Source organism: Protopterus annectens, chromosome 2.part1, assembly GCF_019279795.1.
Source record: "Protopterus annectens isolate FY-2018-M chromosome 2.part1, PAN1.0, whole genome shotgun sequence".
In the NCBI taxonomy this organism is placed as follows: domain Eukaryota; kingdom Metazoa; phylum Chordata; order Ceratodontiformes; family Protopteridae; genus Protopterus; species Protopterus annectens.
The window spans coordinates 164,951,658-164,970,552 of record NC_056729.1 but is presented as its reverse complement, the minus strand read 5'-3'; positions in this window follow the sequence as shown (position 1 = coordinate 164,970,552).

The window sequence follows — 18,895 nt, the reverse complement described above, 5'->3', positions numbered from 1 at the left end:
CTGTTATCTGTGGGAACTTCAGGTCATCTAAAAAATTGTTAGTTTCTGTTTCATTTTCCATAGGATGTGGGCCATAGATCTCCTGATAAATTCCTTCAAAAACTTTTATGATTTCCTCATCAGAGTTGAATGACTTATTTTTATGTTTAATTTGTTTTATTGTGGAAGAAGGGGGTTTTATGTTTATTATTCTGGCAAGGATTTTTGAGGGGGTTTGGGCCCATTCGGAATATTTGTGTAAAAATCTAATATCAGTAAGAAAGAGCTGATTCATTTGAAGTTCTTGTATTTGTTTTTGTACAGAGATGATCTGTTTCTCCAGGTCCGGATCATGTCTAAGTTGCATTCGTAGTTCAAGTTTTTTTAACTTGAGTTCTAGGTTTTCCATATGAGATTCGGCTTGTTTTTTGAGTGTTGATGCTTTTTGTATTAGTATACCTCTAATCGTTGCCTTGGTTGCTGCCCACTGTATGTCTAGGGGGATATTTATTGATTCTAAGTTATTATTAGTTTGTATAAGTATTTATCTTATTTCCTGACATATTTCACTGTTTTTCAAGAGGTTCTGGTTCAGGGACCAATTTATTCTATACTGCTTATCCGTGTTTGGTTTGTTTACATTTATTGTTAGGTTGATTTTTGCGTGGTCAGATAAGGTTCTGGGATCTGTATGAAACTTGATATCAAACTTTTTGAAGTATGTTGAGATTAAAAAAAAAATCTATTCTGGACCAGATTTTGTGGGGAGTTGAAAAAAAGGTAAATTTACTGATTCCGGATTCATGTCTGAAGAGTTCAAAGGGGTCGAATAAATTGAAGTCTGCTGTTAGATCATTAATAAGATTTGTTAAGTCGATAGATTGTTTATTTTCTTTACTTGTTCTATCCAGTTCAGGTCTAGTAGTCATATTCCAATCTCCTCCTATTAAGTATAGATGTTTTGGAAATTTTTCTAGGATTGAGTATATGTCATAAATGAACTCATTCCGGTACATACAAGGACCATAGACATTTAATATTAAGATGTTTCTATTGAAGGAAGGAAGGAAACATTCTAAATAACACCACCTGCCATTAGGGTCGCATTTGCTTGCTTTTATAGTACTCTTGAAAGAATTCTTAACTATTATTGCTACCCCCTTAGATGTAGTTTCGTTTCTGGCAGCTATGATTGATTTTACCCATTTCTTTTTTGCTTCCTTTCCCCATTGAGCTGTAGTCATATGTGTTTCCTGAATAAGCATTACATCAGCATCTGATTTATACATTAAGTGTAAGATTAACTTTATTTTCTTATTATTCTGGAGACCTTTAAAATTCCATGATTCCAGAAACATCATTTTGTCTTTATTGCCATTTTATTACCTTTTGAGTTTGAGTACTAATGCGGTGTACAAAATGAATTTTAGAGTTTCTGTGTGAGTTATAAGTATGTTTAGATATACAGAATGGAGAATGTAGTGAGATATTAGTGACAGTATATGGGTTAATGAGTGACAACCCGCCCCTTGCAGACCCCACCCGTGCCTATCCACGAAACATCTTTTATCTGTAAGAGGTAATAAAAACATATGTGCATTCCTAACTATATTACAAAAGCCTATTGTTATTCTAAGATCCATCAGACACTAGCATGATACTAGTTTCCATGCCTGCATTTGCATATTAATTTGTTTTATGCTAGAACTATTGATTCAATGAAAAAGAAAATTTGCTCAGTTCAAAAGGTGATACTTAGACCACACGCCCAGTAAAGTAATGTAAGAGAGTTTTTATATTTTATACAACACCTATCTTGTCCGGTCTATTATAAATTAGCTATCTTTGGATAATCTGGACAGTCAGCTCTTATTCCATGGATAGTTTTTGTTCTGCTTCCTTTCATCTTTACCCTTACCCTTGAGCCCAAGTACAGCAAATTCAGAGTGTTGTTTAAATGGTATTAGTGTAGGTACTGCCTATTAATAAACAAATCAACTCTATTGTATTATGTCATTTATAAAGATACTAAAGATTTTTTTTTTTTTTTTTTTTTTTTTTTTTTATTATGTCAAGATACAGCTTGAGAGAGTCTCAATTTAGCTCTTGGGTTATAAATTTCTATTTATTTTCATAAGTATTAAGAATTCACATGATTTTTATCTATTTCTTTTTCTTCCTTTCCTTTTTCCCTCCCTTCTTCTTCCCTTTCCATTCCTTTCCCCTCCCCTCCTCCCTTTTTCCACCATTCCATTCCCATAGAGGCATTTGAATATATAGAGTCATAGTGTGCCTTAGTAGACCTGTCTACCTAGTCTTCTAGCTAAGCAGTACTAAACTATTAAGCCATATATTCAGTATATATATTTATACTGATTGATATATGTTATTACATCCTCCTGAATTACTTTGTCTTAACCTGCTGCACCTATATATATTCTCGCATAGTCATTTTCTAATATAAAATTTGGTAGTGAACCTAAAACTCTTTGTAAACGACTCTGTGAGATACGCAAAGAGATTGCTTCAAAAGCAATAATCATTTGTGATGCCATGAGAGCATTCATGATTAGATTAGAAGTTGTTATAACAATAAAGATGTCATTACTAATAACTGACGCATTATCATAAACTCTTTAAAGTTCATTATATCAACAAGTGCCCTTTCAGAGCACCATGTACTACCAAACATTTTATTTGCAGCTGTTTCTTTAAAACGGCTCATCAGAGTTTACTTTCCAACAGGTTTTTCTGTTTCGGCAACTTAATCTCACCATACCAGGAGCATGCATAAGGCTTAGCAAAGTATTCTAGGTGATAAGGAATCATATTTTGAGTTCCAGTGCCAATCTCTATATCTGTTTCCTAGACACTATAAGACTATACATTCCTCTCTTCAGTCAAGGTTTGCATTAACCAAATGTTAGGAACATGTATATGAAGTTGCCAATACAGGATTAATTGGTGAGACTTTATGTTAAGAAGTTCTTTTAAAGTTTTGTGAGTTATTGGATATTTATATATTGTTACTCACATCCATGGAGTGTCAGTATGCTTCAGCAACTTTTACTTGTGGCATTATACTCTTGTCCTCTTTTTCCTTGTGTTTACATTTTCCTCCCCTTCCAGATTGCACTCTATATTGATTTTCTTCTTTTTATTTGGATTAGAGAATGGAAAAGCGAAGGACATCTCTCGACATCACAAAGAGCCAGCCAATGAACTTGAAATTCCTCTTGGTGTCGTGTCTGTTGTGTTGCATGGTATAAAAAGACTACTAACAGCTAGTGAAGTCCACGCCTTTCTAATTTCAAGATTGTTTCACTTCGCTATCAAGTTTGACTGGAGGGCAGAGCTGTTTTTAATATGCTTCGTGAACTTCAAAGGAAGGGAGAACCATGAAGACCAGACAGCACTCTCCACTCGCTGCTCGACCATCGAACTCAGGGTCTGTGCGGAGTTAGGAATAAGGAGCTACATCACCTTCATTCCTGTAAGGTATGTGCTATTTTAACAGGTTGTCTGGTATATATTTTTAATTAAGTTAAAAATTGTGCTGTTTTCACAGATTATGGAGAGGGGGAAGAAAGAAGAATAGATTGTTTGCTTGAGTTCTATCATCCGGCAACTTGTAGGTTAAATTGCCTTGCTGTTGGCCTTTGGAAGGAATCAAAGGTTTTAGTACCTCGATTGTGATTATAACATGTAAACGTACTCGGGAATTGCAGACTAAGGCAGTAGGATGATTTCTAGCCCAAACGGATATGTCTCTTTATCACAAGAAGCATTTAATTTTGTAGATCTCTTGGTTTCTGATACTAAAGTTATTAACTGCAGAGTATAGCACACTAGGAAATGGGATCAAATCTGCACCTGCGTTTAAAGATGTCAGTAATTATGAGTGTTGTCATTTTTTTTTTTTTTTTTTATGAGCGTTTGCTTATACAGTCGCCTGGTTTAATAGGGAAGGACCAACACTGAGAACAGTGTCTCTTCCAAGCTGTCGGCATTTTGAACAATTATCTTCATTGATTGTATGCACTTTAAGCAAGAATGGCTTGATACCAGGATAGCTTAAGGGTATGCTATAGTCATTGCTAAAGACTTTATGTTGTGAATGATCAAGTGTGCGATGCTTACATTATTTATATCCTGGCAAAACTCTTTTCGTATACGAAAGTAGTGATGTATTGTAATTATTATGAAGTTACTTAAGGTAGGTTAAATTAACTATAATGTTTGAGTTAAGCATCCATTCTAATTTGATTCATCATTCATGAGGAGTGTGAGGCAGATTTATTTTCTTCTCTTTCCCATCTTTTCTTTTTTCTTTTTTTTTTTTTTTGCACATTGTTTTAAGTGGGATACTGTAGTTCCAAATCCATTATTGTTGGGCTGAAATGATATTTAACCTGGAAGTAATTTGTTAGGTCAAAGGGTAGAGTTTGAGCATTTGCATTGTAGACTAGGCCCAAGAATGGAATTTTGAAACGCTGAGTGAGGTTATGCTTTGATCTGATTTCTGGCATTATTTGTTACCTTAAAACAGCAGCAGTGTCTATCGGAAGCCCATCGTTAGACAAGATTCAACTGGAAAGTAGAAATTAGGCTGTACTTGAAGGTATTTCTTTAAAAACACTCAAACGTTGATTTGGCTTCTTGTACAGTTTTTATCGAATAGTTAACACTATTTTGTTGGAAGCAGAGGGTAGCCGGATATTTCATTTGAAATTTAATATTTTTATTTAACAGGTAGCTACAAAAGGGAGATAAGGCTTGCCTTGATTGCTTAATTGGAAGCGGTAAATCTTGTGCTATGGTTATTCTGTAGCCATTCTATGTGATGCTCTTCTTTTTTTTGGCATTTACAATTATAGATTGTGCATGACCAGCATTTAGGATTCTAGCATATACTTGTCTCGGAGTATCAGATATTTGGGCTTTCCTAAGTGCTCTATGTATTCTCTCAATTTCAATCTTTTTAGATATATCTTTATTTTCCAGTACATTGTCAATGATTTCTTTTGCAATTCCAAGTAGCTGTGGTTGATCATATTTCTCCGGTATTCCTCTAATTAAGATGTTATTTCGTCTAGCTCTTGCTTCCAGGTCAATAATTTTCTGTTTCATTTCTGTGATGATGGAGTCTCTGTCTGAGGCCTATTTTTGTAGTTCTTGTATTTTCATCTCATTATTTAGTATTTTGGCTTCATTTTGCTCAATTCTTGTCATCATGTGTTCCAGATTGTTTCCAAATGCTGTTAGCTTTGTAGAGAATGTTTGTATTCCTGACTTAAGGGGGAGTAGAGCCTCTTTGAGGTCTTCTAGTGTGAGTGGCTGTTCATTTTTAGCTTTTTGAGTCTGTTTAGCTGCATCAGATTGTAGTTTATTTGTTTTTTGTCTTTTTGAAGAGGCTTCTTTTTCTAGAGAATTAATTAGAGAGAATCTAGTCTTAGTAGTTTGTTGCTCCATTTGTTCCATTTTGGTTAGAGTGGATTTTTCTTTGTTTATTTGATTAGGCAAATCTTGAAGATTGGAAGGCCCAAGCACATGTAACCAGGATCACCACTGTGCCACTTTGTTTTGAAGAATTATTCATCCAAATGAGTTTTTCCAGAAACTGAAGGTCCGGTAAGTAACTTTACGAATCCCCTTATGTTCCTTGAGGCTTTGTGATTCGAATCGATATAGTAGCCAGAAGTGATTTGGTTAGATTAACTTGTATTTTTGAGAGCAGGCAGAAGTGTGTGCTTCCTATCTGGCCATCTTTGAAAAAAAAAAGTACTGCTGTCATATTTCTGAACATTGCTACTTGTATAGGGTTTGTCTGTACCTAATACTTCTGCATATGTTTCAGTCTGGCCAGGTTGTTTGACCAGCTCAAGACTGCATAGCTATGCATATAATGTCAGGGGGTTTACAGTATGCCTACCAGACATATTTAGTTTGGTGTTACTGTGTATTATACTGTGCTAATAATCAGTACTCGGTAAAATTTCCTGGTGTACGAACTTTTCAACCCACTGAAACAGGATTAGTTCATACAAACCCTGTTACATCAGCATCTGTCAATTGCATAACGGCAACTATTTCACATAGGGCCATGATAGTGTGTCTGTGTCCAGGTATGTTAAGGTCTCAGCAGATGTTGTACAGTAGTTGCATAATTGGTTATGGTATGACGGTATGTATTGATGTAATTATTTCGGTTGTGGGATAGATGTTGGTGGGTGTACATAGCACATGCAGGTGTGTAGGAACCCCTTTCATACAATGTCTATATGTGTGTAGGTGTTCTTTCCCTATGTGAACACCTATCCCTTAGTGGACTAATACTATGGTAATTGCAGGCTGATTCATTAAGGCACTATTAAATGCTTCCTGTATAGCATGCATGTACTGTTAGTCCTTGAATCCTTTTGGCAATACATCGGAAAGTAAAAAAGATTTGCAAAATGAAAGCTGTCTCTGTATTTCTGTCATGGATATTTGCAGACATTGCAGTTGTGTTGGTGACTGTGTCCATAGAACATATTTGTAATAGTGTATTGGCATATACTCTTCATATGTTATGCTCATATTGTTTGGGAGGGGGATGTGTGATTGCTATGGTCCATGTTATACTCAGATATGACCACTTTGGATGCTGTCTACAGACATGTACACATATATATATATATATATATATATATATATATATATATATATGTATATATATATATATATATATATATATATATATATATATAGATATATAGATATGTATATGTATATAGATATATACATTATTGCATACGTTTGCACCTCCATAGATGCAATAATGTATATATCTATATACATATACACACACATAAATATATATATATATATATATATGTGTGTGTGTATGTATATATATATATATATATATATATATATATATATATATATATATATAAATATATATATATATATATATATATATGTATGTATATGTATATAGATATATACATTATTGCATACATTTATTTGTACCTCCATAGATGTGTAGATGTTTTTAACCTATCTATATTTCTACATATTTATGTAGACCTGTATATATCGACATGTCTCTATGTATCTTGTATCTCTCTCTCTCTCTCTATATATATATATATATATATATATATATATATATATATGAGCATACACCTTTAAATGGGTACCTGGCCGGTTGTCCTATTTCAACACATTCCTCCCTTTTGTGTTTTAACCTATCTGCATACACACTTGGGATGGGTACATCCTAGGTAGCTTAGTGTTAGGTTACTCTGAAGATAGAGTACATGGTTGCGGGTTCTACTCCTGGAAGGTGTTATTATTTTATCTCTCAGAGTAGGCACTAGTAGGGAAAGTGTGAATAATGCACATTTATGAGGTTGTGTGCAGGTTTGCCCATGGTCTGCGTGGCGTTAAGCAAAGATCAAATGTGTGAAGCGCTTCTCCGTTCACCATATTTCTGCAACGCATACCGTCACGCAAACACATGGAAACCCACTTACAACTGCTTAAGAGTGCTTTAATCCACTTGCATCCTAAAGCCCTTATTTTGGCCCTCAAAATAACCTAACAGCCCTTGCAGGTTTTGAACCCGAGAACATGAACACCACAGTCACTGACTTTACCACTAAGGCATCTGAGATATGTTCGAATGTTATGGTGTTTAGAATATACATTGTACTACAGACATTCCTCACGACCAAAAGCATATGTGACAGTCAGTTGGTGCACATATGTCTGATACATGTTAATGTTCATATGTTTGTGAAAGTAGGTGTTGCAATGTGACATGACAGGGTGTATTATGAATAAGTAAGGTTCTTGCTTTGTGTCCTTTTTCTGTTGTCCCCATACTCCATGTATGCCCCTCCAGTTCACTTATTGGACATCCAACCCAGGCCCTCCTTGATGCATGATTGCATTACCCATCATTCCTCCCCCACCCCAATCTTCACATACACAACAACCACCCCTTCTATGGTGAATTAGGTTAATATTAATTGTTATAATACCAGAGCTGCATGTGTTTTGTGTACACTCCAATTCCTTTGGAGTGCTTCTGTGTCACAAAGTGTGTTCATAGATGTTTATATATATGGCTATTGATGTAACTGTATAATATATATATATATATATATATATATATATATATATATATATATATATATATATATATATATATATATATATATATATATATATATATATATATATATATATATATATATATATATATATATGTGCAGACAACACTGATATATATATATATATATATATATATATATATATATATATATATATATATATATATATATATTTCGTATTAATTTGTAACAGTAATACATGACTGGAATGTGTTGGTTCACAAACTACAGTACATTACAATGCACAGTACATATGTACACAAAGTCACTGTCCCATTTGTGATCATTACACTGAAATGCATATGGTATAAGGTGTAGTCTCAAGGCCATGAAACATGTGTACACCTTAGATGGCTTAGTAGTACGCCCCATGACTATAGTGTGCATGGCACAGGGTTCGACACCTGTGATGCTTTATGAATGTTTTTTACTGCAAAATAAGGCTAATTTAAGCAGTTGTAAGCATGTTTAAAAGTGTTTGTGTGACATTATATCAGCAGTTAAACACAGTTAAACAGCCTTTGTAATGTATAACCTGTGCGCTCAAAGATGGCCACATCCGCTAACTACTCCGGATATATACATGTCAGTGACATAACATCTTACTATGTGCTGACATAACATTACATTCTCTGTTGACTGTACTCTCCTGCACACATGGGTTTATATGGGTGATTTGAATGTTTATTATACAGACGACTACTACCTATATATGCAAGCTGTGGTTAAGGTATACTTTTGCACATGATAAACATCCCTGACATTATCTGGATTGTAACCTCGAATGCACAGATATGATGCGGATGCTGTAACCATTACACCGTTGACATTAATGCTGCTTCCGCCTATTTTCTATTTATATGATTTCTATGTGTAAGCTTGGCTAAGCAAAGGGCGGGAGCCCCCAAACTCACTGAGCTTCACGTACTCTTGAAATAACAACATATAACAAATGTACTGTGAGACAATACGTTACATTCCTAACTACATTAGGCATAGCCCCTCACTGACACACTTCAAGGAAAACCTTGTTGTGTGAATGGGATCATGTGTCCCAGAATCATACAGCCAGGAGGTGGGGGAGCTTGTCCAGTTTGATAGCTGCAAGACCTGTTGTGGGAATTGAATGGTGTTGAATTGCCACATTAACATGCCCTCTTTAGATCACTAAGTGACCACCCTACTCAACAACCCCCACCTCTCTTCAATTCCAGCAACTCCTGCTGGAATTGCTTCATTTGCTATGTGCTTGACAGGCTCAGTTACTTCATCAATGTGTTGTGGGAAGGGACACACACTGTGCTGTTCCTATATGTTGTCCTGGGCAGAGGTAGTGGTAGGCTATTGAGTAACGCACATCACAGCCATAATATGTGAATAAACAGACATTCAGATCACAATATACAGTGAGAAATCACCATGTAGTTAGGAAACAGATGAGTACAGCAAGAACATATCAAACACTGATACTTAGTCACTCCAAAAGCCTATCTTGGAAGCTAGAAGACTTGTATAAGTTTAAGGCTTTTTATTGCTTACCAGTAGGTTACCTAGAGAGGAGATGAAAAACAAGCACAGATGGGGAACATGCATGCAATGATACCATACCAGCCTATGTGTCAGCCTTACACTTTGGAATACTGGCCAAGGCTATTGGCGCCCCCATGGTGCCTTATTTAGGAGAGTCTCGAAGGTGAATACCAGCTCTGTAAACAGCACAATAGCAGATTCAATGAGGATTATGCTACTCAACACCAGGGGTTGTGATCACAACATGCATGCACTCACAGCACTCCTCAGGATGGACAACATCAACATCTGTGCATTAACTGAAATCTGTCTTAAGGCTCCTGAGAGTACACCAGCACTACCAGTCTACAACCCATACCACACATTTCAGCCACAGAACATGGACTGGCAGACATGGAGGGGCTGTATGCATATTCATCAAGGATACCTACACCTCCAGGTTAGTGGGGCAGCATGATACCTCTGTGATCATCCATATGGGGCTAACATCAGCCACAACTGCAATGTGGAATGTGGCCTGCTATGGATCACCCTCCATGACCCAGGACCTCCACTCCACCTATCTGGAGACAGTGGAGAACACAACAGTCTTAACTCACACCCTGGCATTGGTCGATGTCAGCTACCATACCATTATCTGGGAAACAGGACCAGCGCTTCCTGGAATGTATCACCTCATATGCCCTGTATCAGGTGGTAACCTCCCTAATATGGAGTGGAAATTACTAGATGTGGCCATCACCAACATGGGCAACAGGTTCACCACAGCGGAGGTTAACCAGTCACTGGTTAGATCTGACCATGAACTATTCACTGTTTCCACACCCTAGCATCTCCCCCACCCACGGATACCACATTGTATACCTTTCCTACAGCTAAATTTACACTACTAGTGACAGGGGTTGGGGGTTTCACAGCCCCCACGCTAAGGGGAAACACTGCTCAAGATACAGACAGATTTACAAATGCAGTCTATAAGCACTTACATGGATGTATGGATTGTGCCATCACTGGTAAACCAAGACTCGCTCTTCCTAGACAAGGACACTGGTCTGGTGGACCTCTGCAATAAACAGGCTATACTACAGAAGTAGGACAGTTTTCCAGACAGACAGTAAATCCCACGAAGGGCAGACATCCGTGACCACTATTATTATGATACGTAGGTCCCTCATGACATCATCCAAGGCTAGCATCAGCAGGAGAATATGCAAGGATTCAAAAGATAACCACAAAGCCTTCTTTGGCTATGTCAAGGATCTATGTGGTGACACACAGATTTGCACTGTGCTGGTGAAATATAGCACAAAATATGCTGACCCTACTGATATCACCAACATCCTTGCAGATACATTTGGTGCATACTTCACCCCCTAAAGAGCCCACAACACTGCCCGAAAGGTACAGTATCCCAACCATCAGAGACACACAGGTGGAAATGGCCCTCTCTAACAGCAGAACACAGCATCAATGGAGGCAGAAGTTGACCCAGACTGCATCTTCCAAACTGCACAAGACAACCTGCCCCCCACCTAATTAAGCATTCCTACCTCAGACTCTCCACAGGCTACATGCCCATACAAAGGGGCGTGGCAATGGTTATTCCACTCCATCAAGGTGAAATCACAACTGACCATGGTAACTACCACCCCATAAGCCTGACTAGCCTGGTCTGCAATGGTATGGTTCGCATCCTCATGGCACTCATTAACAATGACATTGGTAACCTTCGAACACGTGACCCAACCCAGGTCAGCTTGGTTGAGTGCAGTTCATGCCTACTGAACCTGTTTGATGTCTTACATACAGTCACCAAGACGTTAGATGATGGGGGAGGTGGTTCACACATGCTACCTGGACCTCACCAAGGCTTTTGACACCATGCCCCACTCAGGTATTATTGATAAACACACCAGCCTGTACATTCACCCATATATCACAGGTTGGGTTGCCAACGGGCTTACACACAGAACCCACATGGTACGACTAGCAGTCTCCAGGTCCAACTCTTGAACAGTCACGACTGGTGCCCCACAGGTCTCAGTCCTGGGAGCCCTACTTTTTGGTATATACATCTCAGATGTACAGGCAAACACAGGTGGACTATGGCAGACCATGTTTGGCAATGACTGCAAACTGAGAGCCATGACTGATAGTCCAGCTGACACGGACATCCCTCAAGAGGCCTCACAGAGAAGGTCACAGGATGCCAACAACACAGCCTCCAGCCAAGTGCCACTAACTGCATGGTCATTCCATTGTGGAACTGGCACCCACATATTAACACATGAGTGGCAGCCACTTTAATACAAATGAGGTAATAGGGTATCGGGGGACTAAGGTAGATAGTGATTTTACCTTTGACAATCATACCTCCACTGTAGTTAGGACATCCTTCTATGTAGGCCATCTGATTACTACGGGATTCCCATCTAGACATACTGGGGTTATAGTGCCCCTTTACTCATCACTCATCATTTCCATCATAGGGTATAATAACCCATGTGGGATGTACCTCAGAAAACATGTCCAACAGCTGGGGGGGTCCACGAATGTACCTCACCAAGGGGAATACTGGCCTCCAACATATGGCCTATGCAGCCGGACTGAATAAACTCCTGATTTACTCAGTGGCATCTCATTTACCCAGAGATAATTTCCACTGGCCAACACAGCCATGTCGAACTCAGGCTTGATGGATATGCTCCACCTATGGGAATCCATGTCACAGTGAGCCACACACTGTAGTGAGCTGACCTTGCCACCACAAAAACTGGAGGATGCTGGAGGGACAGCTTCCTGTCACAGACACTCCCCATACTTTGGAACAACATCCTTAACTACATTATACAGAGCCCCTCACTAACACTCTGCAAGAGAAACCTTAAAGGGTGGATGGGGAACAGTAGATGCACCCAAGAGATCCTGCCATTGGCTCTGCTCCACAGAGGGACAGTTAATGAATCAATGGGGTGGCAAAAGCTGACACATTTTGGCTTGCCTTATGAATGGCCTCTGGCAGTTGGCCAAGTACCTACCTATGAATCTATACATACAGAATCTGCATATGTTGATAGCTTAATTTACTGTTCAGGTGTTGACATACTTTGTGCCAATGGCTGCTGTCTGTGCAATAATTGAGGGATGCCTATGTTGGATGCACACAGTAGACTGCCTATACATGACAATTTACAGATAGTCTTGTGCGTGTGCCATCCATTTTTACTGTGTGTGCAGGTGGAGAAAGGTGTCAGTCCCTAGGTGCCTACACTGTCAATGTGTGTGCTAAATGTTCCCTCTTTGCCAAGGCATGGGCATACTGGGCATGCCTCCATCTGCCTACTGGGGCTGGCTCAGGGTGTTCGTGGTCTGAGTACCTCTGTGCCTGTGAGGCCCTTGGCAATGGTGGTGGGCTGTGAGGGCCTTCATCATTCTGTCCCTGCTGCAGCTGTTTCCACAGGACCATATTGTGTAGCATGGCACACACTATGAAGATGTGGGCACATGTGCCTGGAGAGTACTGCAAGGCTCCACCAGATATGTCAAAGCAATGGAATTGTGATTTCAGCATCCCAAACACACGCTTTATGATGATTCTCGTTTGTGCGTGTGCCTCATTATGGCATTCCTGCAGTGGGTGTGTGTACATTTCTGATGGGAGTCATCATCCATGGTTCCAGTGCATAGTCAGCATCCCCCACCAGGTGGCCATTTGGGATGCCCCCCTGGCAAATAACCAATACAGCTGTGTGGCATGCCAGATGTGGGAGTCGTGATAGCTACCAGGGCTGCCAGCACACAAATCCATGATAATGCCCTGGGCATTGCACATGACCCGGCAGTTGATGGAGGGGTATCCCTTGCGGTTTATGTAGCGCCTACCCTGCTCAATGGGTGGTGACTTGATGTGTATGTGCGTGCAGTCTATTGCACCCAGTACCTCCAGGTATTCCGCCACATGGTGGAAGAGATGCATATTGCTGGCCAACTTCTGCATTCGGGAGATGTATATGTACTCATTGGCATGTGGTAACATGGCATCCAGGAACTGGTATAGTACCCTGGATGCTGATGCCTGTGAGATACCCATGATATCCCCAGTTGGTCTTTGAAAGGTACCTGTAGCTAGTAATCTCAGGCTTACACATACCTTTGTATCCACTGGGATGGGTTCCCCTCTGTTTGTTCTGGATCTGAAGCGTGACCTGCACACCTCCACAAGTTGCTGTAGGGTGTCCCTGTCCACCCTGTAATGCTCTACTATCTCCAGATCATGTAGCCACTGGTAGGTTACCCTGAGTCTGAACACTCTCCTCCTCCTCTGGTGCCTGCGGTGGTCATGTGCATCATCCTCCACACCACCTTCAGTCTCCAACACATGCTGGTGGATCAAAGCTATGGCAGCCCCTAACATGTACATAATAAAAGTTCCCTGTCTGTATACACCACTGGTGCAGAGTGTATGGGAATACACAAATGTGTGTGAGGTGCTTTCACACTTTATAGTATTGTGCTATGGATGCTGCTGAAGTAAGAGCGCGTGTATGAGCTATTCCAGTTGCTACATGTCTTTGTTATGGGTTTTGCAATGAGTACTGCATGTGTGGGACCTTTACTGTGGAGATCTATATGCCTGCCTTGATTAATCTGTTGCCCTTTAATTCACTTTTAGACCTGGATCCCCTCCCATTATCAGGCATGCATCCATCTTCCGTCTTTCTGGTTTTCTACTTTCCCTACCCAGTCATGGCAAAATGTGCCTTGTAGCTGATATACTGCATATCGTCTTTGTTCTGCTTTGACACTTTGCTGTTTTCTTTGCAGTACAGTCCCTCTCATTCCCTGTTCTGCAGGTAGCTGCCTGCAGTCTTGTTAGCTGTTGTCAATGGCCCACTGTATGCTCCTAGGTGTTAATTAGTCATTTGTACTCCGATTTCACTGCTGCAGCATTTCCTTATTTCTTTCCTATATCCTTCCTGTTTCAGCTGCAGTGCGCACAGCGCATACCCATTTACCGGGTTTACACACGTTTTCATCTCCGTTCACATGCATACTCGCTTACCTTGTGTAATTTCAGCTAAGCATAGCTATGGGCAATTCGACACACCCTATCCTGCAGCTTTGCCTAGCTAGGGGCAGACCAGTTTAGTAATGATCCAATGTGCTTACAGCAATGGCGACACACCCCTCTCTTGATGTCATCTTTATCTCAAGGGCTCACCTCGGTGTTATAATACTACACTGTGAGGTGCATCCTTAGACCAGCGGGGAATCTGCGATTCACTATTACTCCTCTCATTTGCATAGCATTGCCTACTAATTTCTAGCTACTGCGCATAACACTGTCACTGCCCCTTAGCAACCCTTGCGCCATGAGTATGGTGTAGCATGCCTGCCATTGACTATTATGGGGAAATCATGATATGTGTTTCATTGCGGTTTTAGTCTATATTTTTATATATTCCTTGTGATCCCCTTTGTGCACCACTGCCCTGCGTTTCCACATCGCGATAGTGCGATTATATATATTAAATGTTAATTTTATATGTTGTACATGTTTTTTTTATGCTAATAGCTATATATTTAGCCATTGGCATATATTAACAATATAGTACATGTGTTTGGTCGGCTGTCGTGGCTCCGATTTTATGTTTGCAAAAATGTAAACTGTTTTTTTACAGTTTACATTTCTGCATGCTTACACTATGCCTGCACCACTTCCTGAATTGCTACATACCTTCATTTGCATGCTACACTACTGCAAATGGGATAATTAGCATACAAGACTCAGGAGTTGTGTGGGCAAGTGTACGCAGGTAGTGCACATGGGAACTGCTCATACCTGAATCGCTTAGCAGCCATCTTTGGAGTTAGAGCTCCGATGCTACATCTGCACCTGGTGCAATCTTCATGAATCCCGGGGAATGTCTAAAACTAGGGAGCTTTCTGTATTGTCTTGGAAGTCCTTTATTGCTTTATGCCTTTCACCATTTGCCAATGATCTGAGGTCTATGTACGTTCACAGGTAGATGCTAAATACTTCTAGCTTCCAGCAGTGGGGGGTTTCACTTGGGATAGAGTCAGATGACAAAAAATGAGGTCATTCTGCAAGCTATCACAGCAGTAATATTTGAGATATTAATTAAGAGCTCTCTGAGAGAGAGAGAGTGTTCAGTATTCTGTCTTGGACCTGACAAGATCCATTCACCACATGTTTGCCTTGCTCTGTAAGTAAATTAACTAGGGACTAGTAATTCTCTTAGATATAGGCAGGAATATAGGAAAGCTTATTTTACATGTTCTTCTTTATTTATTTGAGACCGTCCTGCAATTGTTTTTTATGATTTTGAGCTGTAATGCAACTGCAACTATATACTATTTTCATGTTCTTTTATTATTTATTATTAAATATATTTAAACCTTTCATTGTGGCTGATCTTTCTAAAGATATTTAAATTCTGAAATTACTTGCATATTTATTTGGTGACACTGTATAGGCTGCTCCTAATAGCCTTGCTCTTGGTCAAACTATCATTTGTATTAACAGCAACATTACACAGTAAGATCAGATACCCTTTGCGAGGACATTAAAGTAGCTGATAAGGAATGACTGGTGGCAGGGGAAACTACCTTATAGTCTGGCCAGTAGGCAGCATAGCTAGCAAACCTGTGGCATAGCCTTTCCCAGGTGTATGTGTGTATAAATCAAGCCTCACAGAGTGTGCATGTCAGCTACTTTGGCAGGGACACCAAGCACTGGTTGGACAGAGAGGGTGCTGGAGGTCTTGGCTTGGTCACTCAGCTGATATCTCAACTCTATAGCTGTGCCAGTTGGGGATCTGAAGAAAGAGGAAAAAGAAAGCCCCAGTCTGACACTGGTCTCTGTGTGCTCTTAAAGGGAAATTGCACTTTATGCAGAGAACTCCATGTGGAAATACAGTGAGTGTAACCTGTCATCCTCCAAGTGTATTTCCCCCACTGGTGCCCATGGTGAGGATTAACGCTCCTTGATTACTGTTGCCAGTGGTGGGGCATCACAGATGAATCTCCTAAAAAGGAAAATGAAATGTTGGAAGAGCCCAATAACACTGCATAGCTACACATCTTATGTATATTTGAAGCCTTTTCTACACAGTGTGACAGAGAAATGCACACTCACAGTAGTCAGTCAGTGATGGATTCAAACCACCTACCTAGTTACGCAGTCTAGAGGGTAAAAGATCACCATCCAGCACTACAAGATAAGTCATATTGCAACTGTGAGAATGTGTAGTTTTGAAAGCATGACATAATCATTGTCTTTCCAAAACTAGGTTTTGCCTGGGGATACTAGTAATTTATAAGGTAGTCCTCTGACATTGAATGTATTACTTCTAAGTGAAATGCACATGCGATATATCACTGAGACAACTGAACTTAACAGAACATACTGTCACACTATTCAAGTAATGATGGATTCCAACTCCCTACTTGTTTAGTTATAGAACCTACAGATCACAGTATTAACCATAAGTGCCACAGGAGAAGTCTGACTTTTATAATGAGAGAGTGCACTTATACAATTATGACCTCATCAGTGTATTGCAGACAAGATGTTTATGGTAAAGTGGAATAAAGGAGTCCTCTTCCAGTTTAAACATACATAATTATTTACTGTTGTTTTTTAACTCTCTCTTTGAAGACCACAACTGAAAACTCATTTGCACAGCAGATGGCAAAGTATTATGACATGCATAATCATATCTTGAGGTGTTGAACTTAGAATGGGAATTAGCAGTAGTCTGTGTTGCTCCATGCTGACCTTTGTACAAATAAATAGTATACACATATAGGCATGTCTGAATCTGATGGACTACAGAACACATATGTGTTACGGTCATGTTTCAGTTGTCATGATTTACACATTTGTCAGGTCTTCACTCCTTATATGTATGATACAGGTGTATTCGGAAACACACAAGGGACCAAGCATGTTATTGTTGGTGGAAACATGGCTTATGTAAACAGTTTTGAATCAAGGAGGTTTATTTGATGACATAGAAGAGATGTGAAGATGCGAACCATTGGTGACACAGATACACATACAGACATTGTTAAGACATTAGTTTATGGTTCATTTCTATACATATTCATGTTGTATTATTCTGCATTTTCTGACCTATATAGATTTACTAAGTCAAATCTGTGGCTTTTCTTAATGCTTCCAGTTGTCAGTGATTTTCATGATATTTTCATGGGTAGGGATGGCAACAGCAGTCATTATCACAGAGAAATGAGTACACCAGTTGAAACTCTGTACACTTCAGATGTACTGATCTGTACAATAAAATGTTTACAATATGGAGACTGGAAATACGATGAGGATAAAAGAGGATACTATCATGTAACAACATATGCAGCACACACTTACACACATACTATTAATATGTGAAAACATTAAATAAATATATAGCATATGTCTAGATTCAAACCCTTGACAGTCTAAAATGAAAGTGTACAGGCAGGGGGATTATCTCAGCTCAACACATGAGAACTCAAGAGTTCTTAAGTTTAACTGATACATTTGAAGGACCACTGAAAACAGATTGAAGCAAGGGAATGTAGGCAATAGCATTCATCACACTATGGACATGTATAACATCCCAGAAGGTATTTATGACATCTTTTTGCCTAATACATATGTTACATGAAGTTTTACACAATAGTCTGTTTTTTGATAGTGCAGTGGAGATAAGCACATTGCATGAAGGTAACTTTTCTAGTGCTAGCAATGGGAAAAACTCACCAGTTTTTGTCATAGGACATGAAATGCCATTCACTGTCAGTCAGCACTGGTATGTAATGCCAAGCTTCACACAAATACTGAGGACAAAAAGGGAAGACTTCTTCTTGATGTGTCATTTCTGACCATGCAGATTTCTGGCTATGGGTGTCGTGTGTGATTCTATTTTTTGACCAGATTATTTTTCTGAAAAAGGGGTTGCTAGAACAGTGGTGAAAATGGGGAAAAAAACAGTAGATAGGACTCAAGGAAAAGAATACAGGAATTTGCAGGACAGTGGTGGGAGAGCACTCAGCTGTCCACTTCTTCAAAATATAAACGTAGAATTATCCAGAGAATTTCATGACTTTGCAGAGTCACCACACCAGGGATGGGTGACAATAGAATAGTATTGTATAGCCAACTGGACCAAATCAGGTGTGTCAAGATGACACACAGTCAA